Here is a 20892-nt window from a genome sequence, read left to right on the forward strand (position 1 = left end):
GTTCCCTGGGAGGGGGAGTGATAATAGTCTGACTTTTTTAGTAGATGTAACGTAGTCATTCAGTGCAGAGTTATATGTGGCTAGGAGGGAGAGGATATCCTTATTCGATAACTGTCTAGCTAGCTTATTGGGTCGGGAGGAATGGTCCGGATTTGGTTTGCCTCTCCAGCTAGTTTGAAGAGCCTAGGTGTAGGCAGGGCTAGCAGCAGTGGGGCATTTGGGAATAGGGATGTTGCGGTTCTGGAAGCGAGTCATTTGTACCAACCAATTATGTTTCAAGTTAGACGAGATATGCACTAGATTAAGGATTTCAGCCCTAATCGGATATAGATCCAATTTTATTTTATTGAGCATATGTTAAGTATGGAGACTCCTAATGAGCCCCTGACTGGTGGGAGCACTGCGATATCGAGATCTAGTCGAACCAGGATAGTTGGGATAACAGTCGTTAGCATGGTCCACTATCAGAACCTAAATATTGGTTAACTGATTGTTAACGGTGTAGATACTCTTACGGTCGAGAGCAGTGTTTAGGGAGGTTTCCCTAGTATTTTGGAAGGAGAGTTGGTAGAGTGATGTGTTAGTGAAAGGTCTGCATTCATGAGAGGGGAAGGGGTATTTTGGACTGTAATTATACCCATGGATGAGTGGGTGTCTGCCAGGGGAGGGAAATGGTCTGAGGTGAGTATGTGGTGGAAGAGATGTGGTTATGTTATGGAAGGGAGTCAGTGGGGAGTTGGTTTGAGGAGGGAGGGGCTATAACAGAGTCTAACTTGTTCTTGAGGTAGGAGAAGAGATCATTGAAGAGTTCAATGTTGCGGAAGGATTATTGAATGAGCTTGGTGCCAGTGTTATAGATGGAGATGGTGGCTTCAGCATTGTACAAAGGTGAGGACACAATAGTGAGTTTATAGAAATGTGGTATTTTCTTGGTGGCGGTGATGTTGAGTAAAGAGGATAGCACTTTCCTCCATTGAGCACAACGATTGGTGACAAAGATAAAATCATTCAGTATATTTCTGTGGTTGTAGCAGAAGTAAGGGTCTTTATATTCATTTTAAGAATTTTATGTTTGAGATTTTTAGTGGTGTTTTTGGTTAAGTTAGGAGGATAATTTATTCTAAACAAGTTGTTTCTTGCAATGGACAGTAGGGTGTTCAGTCTGTTGATATGGGATGGTTATGTGTTGGGTACAATAGGCAGGGAGGAACAAAGAGAATGGTGGCCCCTTCCAAGGTGACTGCTCTTTTGAAAGCAGGAGTGAGGGTTACTTCATAGAAAGTGTGGGAAGTCACCTTTCCATTTTTGTTCTCATGTTATTACGGATAGCCCTATATCAGTATCTGTGAAAGTTGATGTGCAAGGGTTCAGGGCACACACATGGGGGCCATCTAAGATGGCATAATAACACCAATATAAAATTTAGTATAATTAATAAAATAGAGGTAATACGAAAGTCTGAGTATAAAAGCGAAGTAATTGAGGAATAAAATCCCACAGATATTCTAAATTGAACTGGGCATAGGAGACAGGCACGCCCCGGTCATAAAAGTTACACTCACTAGTAGCCTGAATGAGGGTCATCTTTATGGCCCCTCTGGGAGAGCTCGCAAGGATAGTAGGGACCAAGCAGGGAGGGACAGTTTGCTCCGTCCCAGAATAAAGACTCAGTCCTCCTAGGGAGTCAATACTACCTGGTAAGAAAAGTGGCAAGACCTGTGTAGTGCAGAGCGCATGCAGTTAAGGGTCAGTGCACGACAATATCTTTGTAAAGGGTAGGCTCAACAGGATCTGCAAAGTAGTAGCGAGGCCTATGCTGGAGGGGCTGGTTCGGATGCAATCAGCGGCAGCTCCTCTGCAATTGCAGAGGAGTGTCGCCCCACTGCCTGGCTCAGAGCTAGCAAATGAAAAATAAAACAATGTTCGTGCATCTCTTTATTTTTCATTTGCTGGTGCTGAGCATGCGCATGCAGGGAGGGGCAGGCATGGGACAGGAGGGGGAGGAGGAGTGCTATGTGCACCCCCTAAGTGCGCATATGTGTTTGGCTGGCTGTCACAGACCGACCAAAACAGACATGCGCACTTGGATTTCTCCAGCCCAGCTGCATTGAACAGGTGGGATGGAGAAACCCCCACAGACTCCCTGGCCTGAGCGGATCGTCTTTTCAGCTCGCTCAGGCCAATCCCTGCGCTGCTCTTGGGGATTGGATGGGTGTCTGTCCCAGGAACTGCTGGGACCATGAAGAGCGCAGGAGGCGCAATGCGACATGGGAAGCAGCTGGCTTTGGGTAAGTTTAAAAAGAAAAAATATATATATCACTGAATCCCTCCACGCGCTCCTTTCCCCCTTGCTTTCCCTCTCACGTTGCCTCCACCCACCCCACCAGCCTTTGTTTGTGTCGGCTGTCACTGGGTGCAAGGTCCAGCGAACACCGGCAAGGGAGGCTTGGACAATAGGTTTCCTGCCTTGGGAGGTGCGAGCACCACCCCAGACAGGCCTTAGTGTATTGGGGCAGGGAGAGATGAAAAGAATGAGACATGCCTGGGGCACACAAGGTGTCCCGTGCATAGTCCAGTTCAAACCGGTGCTGGGGCACTCCAGCCCCAGTCCTGGCGCGAAACTGGACAAAGGGAAGGGGGTGTAACCACTCCCCTCCCAGGTCCCATCCATAAGACGTGACCTAGCAGGTAACCCAGCCCCCCAGATTAGTATAAGAGTGGTAGCTGGGCCCCAGGAGATTAGATTATCCTGAACCTGCAACTTGAACAGAAACTCTGGACCTTCGACATTCGACGAAAGAAGAAGACTGAAGAATCTCCCTTGTGGCCAAGGAGTGGCTACCCTGTGCAAACAGGCACCATCAAGAGACTACCCTTTGCTGAAGTTCTACGAGGGACCGACTGCAGAGCCCGACCAGAGCCTTGACTTCCAGACTTCTCCGACCCTGATCCACATCTACAGCCGAGCTGAGATCCGTGGAGGCGACGAGAGACGTGGGACCGGCTACCTGGGAAAAGTGCCTAGAATCTTCCAGCGCAGCTTCTGAGGCACCCTCGAAGTTGTGCACCGGGGATTGAGAAGCCCCAACCCCAAGCACCATCTGCACCGAAGATCAGCCCCCCACACTCCACGAGTCCTGCGTGGGGCCCTTCTGCATTTTCCTGCTTGCCGCGCCTGTCCGGTTGCTTGCCCGTTGGCTAGTGGCCTCTGTGACGACGCATCCAGAAATCCTCACTGCTGGTTTGGCTCCTCTAGACTGGCTCCCGCTTCCCTGCAAAAGAGAAGCACCCCAGACCTTCCTGGTCTGCACCAGAAGCAAGTCCTCCGTTCTTCGTGGGTTCCGCTTGCCAAGGCTTGGTGAGTCCTAGTTCAACTTTGACACCGCCGACAGCAAGAGCCTTCGTAGGACAGCTCGCCTCCTGGTCCTGGTCGTCCTAGACGTCTCCTGGTCCCCGTGGCTGCAGCGACAAGCTTCACCTTCACCTGCAATCTTTTTTTTTTTAATTTTGTTTATTCAGGTCAGCAAATACAGAACATTACAGTTAAATATATGCAGAGCCGTGGCAAAAGCAGGCAATTACTGATACAATTTATCACTGTAACGTAGCATATAGATACCAATCAGTGTTTTTTTCACATCCAAAGTCGCCAACAAATAAACCATAACAAAAACAAACAATGGTACAGATGGAAGGCATCAACACCCTAACAGTTCGCACTATCGATTGATGCATGACTCCTGCAGAGGGGACAGCACATTCGGAGAAGCACACAGCTAAAGTAACCACATTTGGACACACACCCCAGCGAAACGGGACCTAAGTGGGCGTCCTTCCCGCCTCCCGCCGACCCGGGGATCTATCCACCCTGTCGCTCCACCCCGCACACGGCGAGGCCCAGCTGCATCACCCCGACACCTGACCATCCATCACCGTTTACAGTGTCATCCAGAGCTCAGCGTCGCATGCGACCTCCCACACACCTCCGATCAACCTTAACCCATATCATCAGATATTTCACCAGACAGTGAACCTGTGGCTCGTGGGGAGTCCGCCCTCTCACGGGCCCATTGCAAAAAGGGCTCCCAGATGTCCCTAGGTCGGGAAGTGACCGGCATAGATTCCCAATAGCATTCAAGTTGTGTGTTGCCATATGTAACGTCTTTCGCCCAGTCCTCAAATTTAGGCAAGTACCTGCGTCCCCAACGTACCGCCACCTGTCGCTTAGCATAAAGGAGCAACAGCGCATGTAGTTTCCTAGATTTTGGTAGAGTATTTTTGACATAACCTAGTAGCCCCAGGTGTGGAGACGGCGTGTCGGCTCTATGGAGGATTTGGTTAATAGCTACAAAAATGCTCGACCAGTATTCCTCCAGGCGAGGACAGCTCCACGCCACATGTAGAAAAGTGGCATTTTCAGCCCCACACTTCCAACAAGTGTCGTCTTCCCTGAGGCCCATACGGTGCAGCAGCCTAGGTGTACGGTAGTATCTGTGTAGGAACTTAAAATGTACGAGGCGCAACCTATAGTTAGGCGACAATTCCTTCAATTGCCCACAACAAAAGGTCCACTGTTCGTCCGAAAGAGGGGACTCCAATTCCGCGTTCCACGCGTGCTGCGAGGGCGGCACCATAATGGGAGCTTGCTCCTGCATACAGTTATATAATCGGGACACAAGTTTTTTGGGGGAAGCCCTTGACAGTAAATTTTGCAGCGCCTGAAAATGCGGGGGCTCCTCAGGGAACAGAGGCCAGACCGCCTTACAGGATTCTTTAAGCTTATGGAGCGCAACGTATCCGCAAAAGTCTCCGGTATTTCAGTGTCCTCCTCTACAGGAACCCCAAAGGTGCCGTCGGGGTAAATGTCCGCGAAAGTGCGCAGAACTTTTCCTCTAATCACGACATCTCCCCCCCTGTCCTGCAGGCAGGGAATCAATGGGTTGCCCCTCAGGGGCACAGGAGAGGGAGACGTGCCCTCCTCTGCAATTCCCGCCACGACCAGCGGAGCAAGGCCACCGTGTCAACGTCTCCAGACGCCGGGGCGCCCTCACGTATAATGCCACGCTAAGGGGCAATGGAGCCGCCACTGCCCTCTCCACCGCCACATGCGGCTGGTAGGGGGTGGGGAAAACCCAGAAGTGTAGGAATTGTGCCTGCGCACATAGCGCATACAGCGCCATGTCTGGAGCCCCCAGTCCACCCTGTCTCAACGGGAGGGTGAGCAGCGCCCAGGACGATCTCGCCTGGCCTCCGGCCCAGACCAGCGTCAACAGCAGTGATCGCACCCGAGCATGGAAATGCGCAGTCAAGGGCAACGGCAGATTTACAAAGAGATATAGGAACTTCGGGAGGACTACCATCTTTGCCAGGGCTATCCTCGCAACTAAAGATAGGGGGAGCTTGTTCCAGATCTCGATTTTCCCCTCCAGCCAGTCCACCGCTCTCCCATAGTTCAGTGTCCACAAATCACTCAGGTTGCGACTAATCCAGACCCCCAGGTATTTGACCGAGTCCGTTTCCCAGCGCAAGGGATAATCCGAAGTCACCTCCGGGGTGGCATCCGTCAGAGGGAACGCAACAGACTTGGACCAATTGATAGCTATTCCTGCCAGGCCCTCGAATCTGACAAACTCCCTCAGCAGTGGATCTAGGTTTTCAGCGGGGTCAGCAACATATAACGTTACATCATCCGCATACAAGGATATCAACAGGCTGCGAGAGCTGAAGCCAATACCCCGGGCAGTGTGGTGCTGACGGACCCGAGCCGCCAGAGGCTCCATGGCAATGGCAAATAGCAGCGGGGACAGGGGGCACCCCTGCCTAGTCCCGCGAGATATGCCAAATGGCTTGGATATCAGCCCGTTCACCCGCACTCTCGCCCGTGGAGCTGCGTATAGGGGCCGTATCAAATTTATGAAGAGGGGGCTAAAACCCATTCTGCCTAGGATCCGAAACAGGTAGGGCCATTCCAGCGAGTCAAACGCCTTCGTGGCGTCGAGAAAAATAACCGCCGCCGGGATGGAGGGGTGTAGGTAGTGCAGTACTGAGAATATCGTTCTTAGATTGTGCGACGTGGCGCGGCCGGGGACAAACCCCGATTGATCAGGCAATGCCACCATGGGCAACAGGGGCTGAAGCCTGTCCGCAATCAGTTTAGCGTAGATTTTAACGTCTACGTTGATGAGGGATAGTGGACGGTACGAGTCGAGCAGCTGGCTATCTTTGTCCGGCTTCAGCAATGTGATTATCAGCGCCTCCCGCATCGAGTCTGGCAGGGAGCCCGTCTCCTGGGCCTCAGCGAAGACCGAGAGGAGCCTAGGGGCCAGTTCATCAACATAGGTCTTATAAAAACTAGTGGTCAACCCATCTGGGCCGGGGGCTTTGTGCGCCGGCATGCTCTTAATCACCTGCGCGACATCCTGAACAGTGAACGGGACATCCATATAGCGACGGTGATGGTCATTAAACCAGACAATGGCAATGGAGTCTAGGAAAGCGTCCAGTGATTCCGGGGCTGTAGTTTGCCTGGACGTATAGAGGGCCGAGTAAAACTGAGCGAAAGCAGTCAGAACTGCATCATGTCCTAACCGGAGTTCACCTGACCCATCTCTTATGGACGCTATGAAATCCGATCGCGCACGCGGGGAGATGAGCCTCGCCAGGGTTCTGCTAGGCCTATCACCTTCCCCATATCGACGGGCCTCCGCCTGCCTTCCCAGGAACTTCACTTCGCGCTGCGCCTCCTCGCCGAACTCCAACAGCTTAGCTTTCATCAGAACCGCCAGTGCGGGCGACGGGTCAGTACAGAAACTTGCATCCAAGTCCCGCAACTCTCCCTCCAACCTGCTCAGTGTGCCGCGGATTGCCCCGAGGACCCCCGCTCTCCTAGAGATGCACTGGCCCCGGATCACTGCCTTAAATGCGTCCCAAAGGGCCGCCTCCGTTTCCACCGTACCCGCGTTGATATCGAAATAGCGCACAATATCCTCTCTGATTTCCTCCGTAAATACAGAGTCGGTAAACACGTACGGGGGCAGCCTCCAGGAGAACGCACGAGCAGGGGCATCAGGCATCCTCACCACCAACAGGCACGGAGCGTGATCAGAAAGTGACCGGGCCTGAATATCCACCCCCTCTGCCCAGGTTGCCACATCCGGCGAGACCAGCCAGTAGTCCAGCCGGGACCAGGCCGCGTGTTGGCTCGTAATACATGTCCCCACAATATCAGCCGGATGCCTGACTCTCCATATATCCGACAGCAACCCCTCTTCCATGATGTCAAGGACTGCCTGTCTCGCTCTGGCGTGTGTGGGACCTCCCGCCCCCTTACGGTCCACCGCATCCACCAGTGGTACATTAAAATCCCCTCCAAGGATAATCGTGGAGCAGTCCATTAACAGTATCCGTGCCCATAGATCCCGGAAGAAGTCAGGGTCATCTACATTGGGTCCGTACACCGCCGCCAGCACCATCTCCCTCCCCTGCAACACACCGTGAGTAATAACGTAGCGCCCCTCTGCGTCCAAATGAGTGCGGTGTTCCTTCCAATCCAGCCCGGCTCTTATGAGGATTGCCACCCCTCTAGCATAATTAGAATAAGCGGTGGAATGTACCCATGCCCAGCGTGAGCGCTTCAGTCTAGGGGAGGGGGTGGACTGCACATGCGTCTCCTGCAGGAAGCAGATGTCTATCTTGTGTCGGGAGAGGTACCCTTGCATGAGCCGTGCCTTTTTATAGTCACCTAGGCCCCTAATGTTCCACGTTAATATCCTAACGCCTGCTATCACTCCAGCCATTTTGCTTTTAAGTCTCCTCCACCCCCATCTACAAACTGCATCTCTCTCCTAGTGTGCAACCAGGGCCATGCATATGGTAGCATCATGGTGATCTGCGAACATACACATCCATCGTACCAGAACCAACATAACTCAAACCAACCCTCCTTCCCCCCCCACCCTCACCAACCCCCCAATCAGGTTGTGACAAATCCCCCCATGGATCACGCGAAGCGTGATTACAACTCAAACTCTCCAACATTGGGATGCACCCCATGGGGCGTGGTGCACCAAGCGTACTCCCCCGTCTGCACAGGGTGGCTGCACTATGAAACACACCGCTTCACACCAGCTGAGCCCGCCCCACTCGGATCCAAACTTATACCTAATCGGGAGACCTTGTCCAGAAGGAGCAATTCAGCAAGTGCAGCACATTTAACATTTGCAGGCCTCTCTCATCCCCTTAGCAACCAAAAACTGTAAACCAGGAGCAACCATAGACGGAACGGGGCTGGCATCTCACCCGCCAGGTAGAACACCCCACACGGATCATACATAACTCCCACTCCCTCCAGGGTCAATCATTGTCACTTAAGCGCCCTTCGTCCACCTCCGCCTGTGGCGGCCTGCGCCTTGACGCAGCCCCCCCAAGCTGCTTGGCGAACTTCAGCGCTGTCTTCGCCTCTGTGAAGTAGTGTGTGGTACCCTTGTGCGTCACCCTCAGTTTCGCTGGGTACAACAGTGCATAAGGGACAGCAGCCTGCAGTAGCAGCTTCTTAGCAGGTAAAAATTCCTTCCGGGCCACCTGTACCAAGGGAGTGAAGTCCGGATAAAAGGAGATGTTATTCCCTTTGTGTATAATTTTCCCCTTTTCGCGAGCAAGGCGTAAGATGAGGTCCCTGTCTTGGAAATTCAGGATCTTTGCCAGGATAGGACGCGGCGCCGCCCCCACCGGTGGCTTCTTACCGAGCGATCTGTGCGCCCTTTCCACTGTGAACACCGGGGAGAGCGCCGGATCAAAGAGCTCATGGAGTAGTTCTGAGACATACAGTTCCATCTTTCCAATGTTCGTCGTCTCTGGTATGCCCGTGATTCGGATGTTGGATCTTCGGGACCTCGCCTCTAAATCATCCGTTTTGGCCCGGAGGAGTTCCAGTTCTTTTTCCACAGCCGTGAGTTGTTTCTTGGTGTCATGTCTGAACTCGCAGCAGTCAGCGTGCCCACTCTCCAGGCTGTCCAATCTAGTTTCGTGCGAGTCAACCCGTTGTTTGACGGAGTCCAACTGGGTAGCCATGGCGTCTAGCTTGGTATCGATGCTCTTGAGACTCGAGCGGACCTCCAGCATCAGCGCTCGGTAGTCTACCTCCGGCTCTGCCCCGTGCGCGGAGGACTCCGCCGCCTCCAGGTCCGCCGCCTGCTGCTTGGCCTGTCGCTTATGCTCAAACGTGAGCCTGGACTGCTTCGCCTCGTTCTTCCCCCCCATGACTATGGGGCAGTGCCAGTCGAGAACAGCAGGGCGGCCCCGCGGCCAGATGACGGCTCTAACGGCCCCGGCCGCTACCCAGGCAGACCAGACACCCTCACCCAAGGCCGTCGCTCCACCGATCTCGGGTCCACAGGGGCACAGGCAATGCCACAGGCGCTGTCGGAGCGGGACAAGAGGACAGGATCTCTAGGCCTCGCCGCAGCTCATCCGTCACGGCCGCCAGTCGGGCCGCCCCAGACTACCCACCACCGGGCGCCGCGCGCACAGTTCTACATGCAGCCGTCGATGAGTAGTTTAGAGCCCCAAGTCCGCTAGTGGGGCCTTTCCGTTATAATTAGGCCAGGTGCGCACCCTGTATGTGCCCTCACAGCTTCGCTTCAGGATCCCGGCCGTCCGCTCTACCAGTGCTTCGGTCGCAGGACCGGGCTAGGATCGCCGCCTCATCACCTCCGGCCAGGTAGGGTCCTCGCACAGGGCAGGCCCCCCGCCAGACACCAGCGCCCTGGGGCCCCCCCGGCGGCTCGCCCTCTGTGGGTCGCAGTCAAATTTCACCAGCCTGGACTCACATCCCCTGCGCGACGACCACCAGGCTCCCCGCAGGTCCAGCCCTGACCGCTCCGCAGCGCAGGGACAATCCGCGGGACCAGGAGGCAGGCCAGCCCCGCACGGCTCCCCCTGCACCCTCGACCTCGGGCTGTAGCGCGTTTCCCGACTTCACGGCACCAGCCGCCCCCTCAAGCTCACCTCAAGCAGTCACTGGGCTCCACAGCAGCGTGTGTGTGGCGGCTCGGGGTCGCCAAGGATCGGATCCAGCAGCCCACCGCCAGAGAGTGCCGTGTGTCCGCCTCCTGCAGTGGCCACAAAATGGCGGCTCCGCCTCTCGCGTCGTCTCTCCCCTCGCCAGCGGCAGCCGGGATTAGCAACGGAGCACCCAGAGCAGCACCTGAAGATCAGCGGCCAGGTCCCCGGGCGGATCCGCTCCACTCGGCACGTTGTTCCCTCCGTTCGCGACCTGCAGTGTGGGGGCCACAGCTTTCCCGCTCGCCTCAGGCCCACGCAGCCTCGGCCTCCAGTAGCCGCTCCCAGCCGTCCCCGGCAGCCGCAGCAGCGGGCGCTTTACAGGATCTTCACGCGCGGGACGCCAAGGGGCATAGCTCAGTCCCCCGGTCTCGGCCAGGCATCAAATTGCAGTCGATGCTTCACTGGGCTTCGCGGCGCCTCCCGGAGTGTGGATCGGGACTCCCAGTGCGGGCGGTGCAGGATTACTCAAAGGATTAATTAATGCAGCCGGCGGAGCTCGCTCACAGAGCGGCCATTTCGCTGCCCGGTTGGCCACGCCCCCGGTTCACCTGCAATCTTCATGACATCGCCTGGTTCCTTCCTGGTTCCACATGGTCACTGGCTAGTGACCTTGACTCTGTCCCTTCTGCTTGCAGGTCTCCTCTCTTCTTGATCCCAGCCTTGGGATCCACCGTACACTCTTCACTGACTGCCTGTCAGCAACTTTACTTCAGGCATCCATAGAAGTCCACGACGAAACCCGACGCAAGTTCACACCTATGCACCCGCAGCCCGTGGGCTAGGTAACTTGGGTACTTCGGTGCTCACAAGGGTAGTGACTATCCTAGGGTCTAATTTCCGAGTCTCGACTCTCTAGCTGCTTCAGAAGTGTCCTTAAACTGTTAATTTCTAACTGCTAGTAATTCTATCGACTTTTACGCATTACGCGTGAGTGTTTCCACTCTGCACCTGAATCCCGTGGGCCTCCCACTTCCTAACTGTTGCTAGTGTAGTGTAGCCCCAGCGATTCCCTAGGCCTAGGCCTATCCTATTTCCGTGACAGTGGTCCTTATACCACTTCTTTAGTATATGGTTTGCGTGGCCCCTAGGGCCTAACTGTATTACTTACCTGTGTGACTTAATGTATGCTTAAATAAGACTGTGTTGTACTTACCTCTAATCTCATAAAGAGTGCTGAGGGTTTGACTAGAATAAATACACTTTATTTTATATATATATCTGTTGTGGTGTCCTTTCATTTGGTATTCAAGGTATTATATATGGTATCACAGCTGGCTTCACATGCCATTCAGAGTTTAGCCTAAGACTGCTCTTGTCCATGCTACCACTAGGATAGCTGGTCTATAAGGTTGACTTTACAACCAATCACCATAAGGGTTGTTTGGACTGATATAAGGTGTACACTAGAACTAGTGACATCATACATGTGTACACATGTGTACCTATCAGTCACTCCTATGGCAGGCCTTAACAATCCTGGAGGCAGAGTGCTTGGTAACAAGTGGCAGCGTCCTTGAAACGCATCAGGGAAAAGGCAGCCCTCCAGACCTCGTCGGGCTCCGAACCGAAACGGGCACAGAAGGCACCTTCGGCACCGGCCAACATCACCTTTGGTCTGCCGCCATCCACGGCGCCGAAAATGTTCGAAATCAGAACCCGCGTCACACAGACAAGGTCCCCATCTACCGAACACTCGACTACTGGGACATCGACGCCGACACCGGCAGGCTTATGCTCCAAAAGCGGAAGATCACTTCAGGGCACGCTTTGGACTCTTATAGGATCCCGCTAAAACAAAAAATGCCGGCGGAATCGGAACCAGTTCTTTATGAACGCATCCACACCTCTTACACAGATCCATCATTCTCTCCAACGCACTCCGACACGGATGCAGTGGAGGACTACATGGGTGACGACACCACCTACCCCGAAGACATGGACCCTGAGGGCCAGCAAGACCCTGATCAAGTCTGGGATGACCCCGTAGAGCCTGGTGCCGCCCTGGATACACAGGACACGCAACTTTATGGCGCAAAAACGTCCCCCACAGAGGACACTGCTGCATTCAACGCCCTCATTGAACGTGCCGCAGCCAATCATGGAGTGCAACTCCACTCAGACACTATCGAGGATGACTTCTTGGTGGACACTTTCGCATCCTCCGAGAGGACTGTAAAAACTCTGCCCATGTTAAAGGGTGTCCTAAAGCCAGCAAAGGACATTTTCAAAGAAACCACCAGGGCACGGGTCATAAACCCCAGGATCGAGGAAAAAATACAAACCCGCACCTGGGGACCCCACGTACATTAGGAGCCAGTTGCCTCTGGACTCCATTGTAGTTGCCAATGCTCGCAAACGAGCACACTCGCAGACAACTGGTGATGCTCCTCCCCCAGACAAAGAGTCCAAGGTTCTAGAAACCTCCGGCAAACGGATTGCAGCCCAGGCAGCAAACATATGGCGCATCGCCAATACACAGGCCCTCCTAGCTCGCTACGACCGTTCACACTATGACACATTAGAGACCCTACTCCAACACCTGCCAGATGAGTACAAAGAGGCAGCGGAGCTCCTCATCAGGGAGGGACAACTGCTCACAAACGCATCCATCAAGTGTGCACTGGATGCCGCAGACACAGCTGCAAGGGCAATAAACACTAGCGTCATGCTACGACGACACGCCTGGTTACGAATCTCCGGATTCAAACCTGAAGTCCAAAATAACATCCTCAATCAGCCGGTCAACCCCGACTACTTATTTGGACCGGAGGTTGACACCACCTTAGAAAAGATAAAAAAAGACACGGACACTGCGAAGTCAATGGGGGCTCTGCAAACGCAGACTTTTCGTAGTGGCTCCTTTCGTCGCCCCGGAAATAGAGGTGCAGGTAGAGGACAGGGGGCACAACAAACCTACAATAAAGGGGGCACACAGGGTTCCTACGATAAAAACACCCGAGGTGGATATCGTGGCTCCAGCACCAAGGGCAGAGGACGTGGTTACGGCAATACCAGGTCCTCCCCCAAGAACAAACAGTGACGCCCTCTCCCTTCCCCCCGACCACATAACACCTGTCGGGGGGAGACTCCAGCGGTTCCTGTCCACGTGGAATTCCATCACCACGGACAGGTGGGTCAAAGATGTTATCCAACACGGTTACTGTCTCGAATTAACCGCCACTCCACCCACCATACCGCCAAGGCACCGTCATATGTCCTCAGAGCACTTAGCGTTATTACAGCAGGAGGTGCTAAGTATGCTGCAAAAAGGCGCAATAGAGGTCGTGCCCGTACACCAGCAGGGAACAGGGGTATACTCTCTGTACTTCTTAAAACCAAAAAAGGACGGGTCACTCAGACCTATTCTAGACCTGAGACCCCTCAATCAATACATTCTCTCGGAGCATTTTCACATGCTCACCCTGCAGCAGGTTCTCCCACTCCTCAGACAGGGAGATTTCCTAGCCACGCTAGACCTCAAAGATGCGTATTTCCACATACCCATACACCCGTCACACAGAAAATATCTCCGGTTCACCATTCAGGGTCAGCACTATCAATTCAAAGTCCTCCCCTTCGGAGTAACAACAGCACCCAGAGTTTTCACAAAGTGCCTAGCTACCGTGGCTGCACATCTACGGAGGCAACACATTCACGTCTACCCTTACCTGGACGACTGGCTTGTTCAGGCAAAGTCAGCCCAGCAATGTGCCAGCCACATGTCCCGCACCATTCAGCTCCTTCACAGTCTGGGATTCTCACTAAATTACCCAAAATCACATCTCCAACCCGCACACGTACAACAGTACCTAGGTGCGACCATAAACACTCTGGCAGCCACAGCTCAGCCAAATTTAGTGAGGATCAGCAGCATGCAAATGCTGATTTCCAAGTTCAAACCCCAACACTCCCTTCCTGCGCGAGTGTTCATGCAGTTGATAGGCATGATGGCCTCCTGCATTTTCATAGTCCCACACGCGAGACTACATATGCGCCCGCTTCAGGAGTGCTTAGCACGTCAGTGGAATCAGGCTCAAGGACAGTTGAAAGACCTAGTGTTGGTGAGCGGTCGGGCATACAACTCTCTGCATTGGTGGAATCCACAAAACCTTTGCAAGGGCCGACCGTTCCAAGAGCCTGTTCCCCAAATAATACTGACAGCGGACGCGTCTCTCCAGGGATGGGGAGCTCATGTACTCAATTACACAGTGCAGGGACTATGGACAACACAACAAAAGAAGATGCACATCAACCTTCTGGAATTGTTGGCAATCTTCCTAGCCATGAAGGCATTCAAAGTACATCTGTGCAACAAGGTCGTGTTGATCCGGACGGACAACATGACTGCCATGTACTACATACAGAAGCAGGGAGGAACACACTCTCCACAGTTGTCTCATCTGGCTCAGAGCATGTGGAAGTGGGCCATTCAGAGGAACATATTCCTCATGGCGGAACACCTCCCAGGCAAGGACAACCAGATGGCGGATCTGCTCAGCAGACACAGCCACCAAATGCACGAGTGGGAGTTACACCCATCAGTACTCCAACCGTACTTCCAGCAGTGGGGTCATCCAGAGATAGACCTATTCGCGACAAGCGAAAACGCAAAATGCCAAAGCTTTGCCGCCAGGTTCCCACATCCACAGTCGCAGGGCAATGCGATATGGATGAACTGGTCCGGCAGATTTGCGTACGCTTTTCCCCCAGCGCCATTGATACCGCTGGTGGCACGCAAACTGCGACAGCACTCACTGACACTCATCCTGGTTGCTCCAACATGGGCACGCCAGCCATGGTACACAACCTTTCTGGAACTTTCCGTGGTGCCGCATCAAAGGCTGCGGATCAAACCCGCGCTTTTGACGCAGAACCATGGAGAAATTCAGCACCCAGATCCGCAACAGCTGAACCTGGCAATCTGGCTCCTGAAATCCTAGAGTTTGGCTACCTAAACCTGCCACCTGACTGTATGGAGATCATTAAGGAGGCCAGGAGACCCACTACCAGGGCTTGCTATGCAGCTAAATGGAAGAGGTTTGTCATTTATTGCAACAACAATGACATTAACCCGCTAGACGCATCCATTCCAAATATAATCTGTTACCTCTTACACCTATACCGATGCAATCTGGCATACACCTCAATACGTGTCCATTTGACCGCAATAGCAGCCTATCTCCAGAACAGGCAGCACCTCTCTTTATTCAGAGTGCCTGCCATCAAAGCTTTCTTGGAGGGACTTAAACGAGTAATTCCCCCAAGACACCCACCAGCACCGGTGTGGAACCTCAACTTGGTCCTCACCCAACTGATGGGTCCACCCTTCGAACCTCTCCACTCATGTGAGATTCAATTCCTCACCTGGAAAGTAGCTTTCCTAGTGGCAATCACTTCGTTAAGAAGAGTTAGTGAACTCCAGGCACTAACCATTCAAGAGCCATTCATACAGGTTCACGCAAACAGGGTCGTACTACGTACCAACCCCAAATTCATGCCCAAAGTAATATCGCAGTTCCACATGAATCAAACTATTGAACTGCCTGTTTTCTTTCAAAATCCACAGAATGTAGCAGAGAGAATGCTCCATACACTAGATGTAAAGAGAGCCCTCATGTACTATATAGACAGAACTAAGGTCTTTAGGAAGACAAAACAACTTTTCGTTGCCTTTTCTCCACAGCACAAGGGCAACGCCATTTCCAAAGCAGGTATAGCCAGATGGATCGTTAAATGTATTCAAATTTGCTATCAAAAGGCTAAACGCACATTAACGATTCCCCCACGAGCCCACTCAACACGTAAGTTAGGGGCGTCCATGGCTTTCCTGGGAAACATTCCTTTACAGGAAATATGTAGAGCAGCCACATGGTCCACTATACATACATTTACCAAACACTACTGTGTAGATGTACACTCAAAACAGCAGGCAGCTGTAGGACAGGCTGTTCTCAAAACCCTTTTTCAGACCGCTGCAGCTGGCACTGGTAGCCGCCGCTAATCGGAGGTACTGCTATGTATTCTATGCACAGATATGTATTCAGCAGCCCACATGCCTCGAACTGAATATGCTACTTACCAGTATGCATCTGTTCTTGGCATGTAGGGCTGCTGACATTCATATCGCCCACCCTCCTCCCCGGCGCCTGTGGCAGCTGCAGCTCTCAGAATTACTGTATAGCATGGTCATCACTTTCTGTATCTACTCCATCACTGCCACAATGGCGAAAAACAATCTGGGGATGGAGAGGATGCCCATGCGCACTGTGGTCCAGGGGAGGACTCACCTATCTCGGGATACTTCGAAGACTCTTCCAGGACAACAACGTGCAAACATCCGGACCCAACACTAGGCGGCGATCTATGCACGGATATGAATGTCAGCAGCCCTACATGCCAAGAACAGATGCATACTGGTAAGTAGCATATTCAATCTCCCTTGTGGCCAAGGAGTGACTACCCTGTGCAAACAGGCACCATCAAGAGACTACCCTTTGCTTTGCTAAAGTTCTACGAGGGACCGACTGCAGAGCCTGACCAGAGCCTTGACTTCCAGACTTCTCCGACCCTGATCCACATCCACAGCAGAGCTGAGATCCGTGGAGGCGACGAGAGACGTGGGACCGGCTACCTGGGAAAAGTGGCTAGTATCTTCAAGCGCAGCTTCTGAGGCACCCTCGAAGTTGTGCACCGGGGATTGAGAAGCCCCAACCCCAAGCACCATCTGCACCGAAGACCAGCCCCCCACACTCCACGAGTCCTGCGTGGGGCCCTTCTGCATTTTCCTGCTTGCCGCGTCTGTCCGGTTGCTTGCCCGCTGGCTAGTGGCCTTTGTGACGACGCACCCTGAAATCTTCATCGCTGGTTTGGCTCCTCCAGACTGGCTCCTGCTTCTTTGAAAAAGAGAAGCACCCCAGACCTTCCTGGTCTGCACCAGAAGCAAGTCCTCCGTTCTGCGTGGGTTCCGCTTGCCAAGGCTTGGTGAGTCCTAGTCCAACTTCGACGCCGCCGACAGCAAGAGCCTTCGTGGGACAGCTCGCCTCCTGGTCCTGGTCGTTCTCGACGTTCCCTGGTCCTCGTGGCTGCAGCGACAAGCTTCACCTTCACCTGCAATCTTCACGACATCGCCTGGTTCCTTCCTGGTTCCACGTGGTCACTGGCTAGTGACCTTGACTCTGTCCCTTCTGCTTGCAGGTCTCCTCTCTTCTTGATCCCAGCCTTGGGATCCACCGGACACTCTTCACTGACTGCCTGTCAGCAACTTTACTTCAGGCATCCATAGAAGTCCACGACGAAACCCGACGCAACTTCACCCCTATGCACCCGCAGCCTGTGGGCTAGGTAACTTGGGTACTCCGGTGCTCAACAGGATAGTGACTATCCTAGTGTCTAGTTTTCCAGTCTCGACTTCCTAGCTACTCCGGAAGTGTCCTAAATCTATCTATTTCTAAACTGTACTATTGCTAGTGACTTTTACGCATTACGCGTGAGTGTTTCCACTCTGCACCTGAATCCCGTGGGCCTCCCACTTCCTAACCTTTGGTAGTATAGTGTAGCCCCAGCGATGGCCTAGGCCTATCCTATTTCCGTGACAGTGGTCCTTATACCACTTACTTAGTATATGGTTTGCGTGGCCCCTAGGGCCTAACTGTATTACTTACCTGTGTGACTTAATGTATGCTTAAATAAGACTGTGTTGTACTTACCTCTAATCTCATAAAGAGTGCTGAGGGTTTGACTAGAATAAATACACTTTATTTTATATATATATCTGTTGTGGTGTCCTTTCATTTGGTATTCAAGGTATTATATATGGTATCACAGCTGGCTTCACATGCCATTCAGAGTTTAGCCTAAGACTGCTCTTGTCCATGCTACCACTAGGATAGCTGGTCTATAAGGTTGACTTTACAACCAATCACCATAAGGGTTGTTTGGACTGATATAAGGTGTACACTAGAACTAGTGACATCATACATCAGGCCAACTTCTCACAAGGGGTGGCATAATACATGCTGCAGCCCCTGGTAGGCCTAGGGTACACCTATGCCCTGGGTACCTAAGGTACACTGTACAGGGGCCAATAAGGTGATCCTATCCAAATGGGTTATGCACCTAATGTACATAGTATCAATTTAGAGAGAGAACAGCAGGGCTGTGGGTCTGGTTAGCAGGCCCACGACCACATCTAAGTCGAAAACCAGTAAAGCAAAAGCAAAAAGTGGGGGTGAACATAGAAAGCAGACCCTACTCTCCTACAAGGGGATCCTGGCCACTGAGGTTGACGTCCCTCGAATCCTCGGTTTTGACTGAAGTCCAATCGCCACTGGGCTACCCCTCTGCTGGTAGCATGGGCATAGCGGAATCCTTCATCCCCCCCGGGGGGTAGGGGGGGAGCGACCCGTGACCTTGCCTGGTAGGTCGCTCCCCCCCCGCTGCAGCTCCGCCTGCGTTCCTGCCGACGCCTGCTGCCGCTGCTGAAGTCAGCCCTCCACCACCCGCAGGCTACCACCTGCGCCTCATCCCTGGTGGCCAGTGGTGGCCTTAGGTTTGTATCTGCTCTCTGTTGTGCCTGTACTCTGTCTGCCCGTCTCTCTTCTGTACTCCTCTGTCCTCCTTCTGTACACCCGTTCCTCTTCTGTACCCCCCTGCCACCCGCTCGCCGCTGTGACCTCTTTTACTTCTGTGCCCCCATTGCCCACTTTTCTCCCTCTTTCCCTCGCCTGCTGCGACCTTTCTGCTCTGTGACCCTGCCCATTTGTCCGGCTGCTGCTGTGCCCCCTTTTCTGCACCCATTTTTGCCTTGTTTTCCTACCTTGCTACCGCTTCGCTTCCCTGCTCCCGTCCCCGCCGCTGCATCCACCGTGCCCCGCCCCCTCCGTGCCCATTCGCTGCCCCTGCCACCCGCCTCCCAGCTGCTCCTCCCTCCCCACCTTCCCATATATTTCGGCCGCTGCGCGGTAAGGAGAGCGACCCTTGACCTTGCCTGGTAGGTAGCTCCCCCCCCCCCCCCCCCCACAGCTCAGCCTGCGTTCCTGCCGACGCCTGCTGCTGCCGCTGAAGTCGAGGCCCTCCACCACCCGTAGGCTACCACCTGCGCCTCATCCCTGGTGGCCAATGGTGGCCTTAGGTTTGTATCTGCTCTGTTGTGCCCGTACTCTGTCTACCTATCTCTCTTCTTTACTCCTCTGCCCTCCTTCTGTACACCCGTTTCTCTTCTGTACCCCCCTGCCCCCTGCTCGCCGCTGTGACCTCTTTTACTTCTGTGCACCCACTGCCCAGTTTTCTCCCTCTGTCCCTAGTCTGCCTCCCGCCCCTGCTGCGACCTTTCTGTTCTGTGCCCCCTGCCCATCTGTCCGGCTGCTGCTGTGCCCCCTTTTCTGCCTCTGTACCCCTTTTTGCCTTGTTTTCCTACCTTGAGACCGCTTTGCTTCCCTGCTCCCGTCCCCGCCGCTGCATCCCCCGTGGCCCCGCCCTCTGTGCCCATTCTCTGCCCCTGCCACCCACCTCCCGCCTCCCAGCTGCTCCTCCCTCCCCACCTCCCCATATATGGTGGCCGCTGCGCGGATGCGCGCAGCGGGCGTGCCAAAGGCGCGCCTATGGCAAGTGCGCCTAGACCGCGCCCAGCGCCAGAACCCCTGGCCCCTGCACCAGCCATGAAGACCGCCTCTGTTACGACCCCAGCACCCTCGTCGCTCTCAACTCAGGAAGGACCCACACCTGCTGCAAGGCCGCCCCGAAGTGCACCCACGGTCCCTTCGCCTGCCGGAACTGCAGCTTCTCCTGCCTCGAAGGCGCCGAGACACCCGCCACGATGGAACCCAACCAGCTCAGATGCATCCTGATTAACACCCGCTCCGCACGCAAACACGCCATCGAGCTCTGGGACCTACTCGTCACCGCATCTCCGGACGTCGCCTTCCTGACCGAGACCTGGATGAACGAAGCCTCCTCTCCAGACATCGCCATAGCCATCCCCGACGGATACAAGATCACCCGAGAGACTGCACCAACGGAGCCGGAGGAGGAACTGCCATCGTCCACAAGAACACCATCATGGTCTCAACAAACACCAACGACACTCTCAGCACCGCCGAACACATGCACTTCCAGATCCACACGGACCCCAAGACCACCCTAAGAGGCACTCTCGTCTACAGACCGCCCGGACCCCGACCACAATTCTGCGACTCCATCGCCGACTTAATCAGCACGCACGCGCTGATCTCCGCCGACTGCATCCTCCTCGGAGACCTGAACTATCATCTGGAGAACAACGACGACAGCAACTCCTCCACCCTGATCGACAACCTCGGACTAAAACAGCTCGTCACGACGCCGACCCACATCGCCGGTCACACGCTCGATGCCATCTTCTCCTCAAGCCCCCACGTCGCCTTCAGCCACGCCTCCGAACTCACCTGGACAGACCACCACTGCATCCACTTCACCTTCCGAAAACTCCTCACACACCACCGCACCCTACAGATCCCCCGCCGCTGCTGGGGCAAAGTCAGTGAAGAACAACTACAGACAAACCTCGCACTCAACCCACCGACCAACCCCACCAACCCTGATGATGGTGCACGCATCCTCAGACGCTGGATGGACGACTGCGCCAACACCTTAGCCCCGCAGAAAAAGCCAACCAACAAGAGACACCAGCAAGAGAGCCAGCTGGTTCACCCCAGAACTCCTAGCATCAAAGCGCACCTGCCGGAAATTGGAGAACAAATGGCACAGCGAGAAGACGCTGGACAGCCGTGCTGCCCACAAAGACGCCATCCGCAACTACCACCACCTTATCAGGACCACCAAAAGGACCTCCTT

At 54.0% G+C, this 20892-nt stretch overlaps 1 protein-coding gene across 1 annotated transcript in view; it reads left to right on the forward strand.

Annotated features, from left to right (window-relative positions):
• Positions 1-20892, forward strand: part of PLEKHA6 (pleckstrin homology domain containing A6) — a 933224-nt gene that overhangs the window by 735364 nt on the left and 176968 nt on the right. The gene's annotated exons all lie outside the window — the stretch shown is intronic.

Source organism: Triturus cristatus, chromosome 1_1 (genome assembly GCF_964204655.1).
Source record: "Triturus cristatus chromosome 1_1, aTriCri1.1, whole genome shotgun sequence".
NCBI lineage: Eukaryota > Metazoa > Chordata > Amphibia > Caudata > Salamandridae > Triturus > Triturus cristatus.